This window comes from Dendrobium catenatum, unplaced genomic scaffold, assembly GCF_001605985.2.
Source record: "Dendrobium catenatum unplaced genomic scaffold, ASM160598v2 fragScaff_scaffold_1038, whole genome shotgun sequence".
NCBI classification, from domain to species: Eukaryota; Viridiplantae; Streptophyta; class Magnoliopsida; order Asparagales; family Orchidaceae; genus Dendrobium; species Dendrobium catenatum.
Genome location: NW_021319500.1, coordinates 646747 through 647070, shown reverse-complemented (window position 1 = coordinate 647070; position 324 = coordinate 646747).

The following is a 324-nucleotide window of genomic DNA, read 5'->3' as shown; positions in this document are numbered from 1 at the left end:
TATAGTAAAAGCTTAGAATTTATTTGGGACAGCTTTTTTTTGCTACTTCTTAAAGAAATTTTAAAAAAAATTTTAATTTTAATATTAAAAATCTGCTTTAAAAAGCAACAAAATAGTTGCCGAAGCTAAGGCTTCATTTGAGATGGCTTTCCTTCAACAAGAAAGCCGTCTCAAAAGAAGCTAAGTCTTAGTATATTAATATAATAATAGCCTTATCATCCAAGTTCCAACGAAGTCGAGGTAGTGTTCGAAGTGTTGTTGGATAAATTAAGAGGTGCATGTCTTGCGATTTGCATTAATACTGCAAGGCAGATGCTCAGAGTT